The sequence below is a fragment of the Polistes canadensis genome, unplaced genomic scaffold, assembly GCF_001313835.1.
Source record: "Polistes canadensis isolate GaletaPanama2010 unplaced genomic scaffold, ASM131383v1 scaffold_137, whole genome shotgun sequence".
Lineage (NCBI taxonomy): Eukaryota > Metazoa > Arthropoda > Insecta > Hymenoptera > Vespidae > Polistes > Polistes canadensis.
In genome coordinates, this window is record NW_014569684.1 from 207,097 (window position 1) to 207,298 (window position 202).

Genomic DNA, 202 nt, shown 5'->3' on the forward strand with positions numbered 1-202 from the left:
TACAATATATATATATATATATATATATATATATATATATAAACATTTATATACATATATATATGTATACGTTTACTCGCAGCAAACGTCTGTCCATTCGCGATACAGTCTTTCCATTGAAATTCGTGAGTTGACCCCTGTCACACGCTTCAAATACTGGTTTTAAATGCGCTTGCAGAAACGCGATACTCGTTCGTTCTCT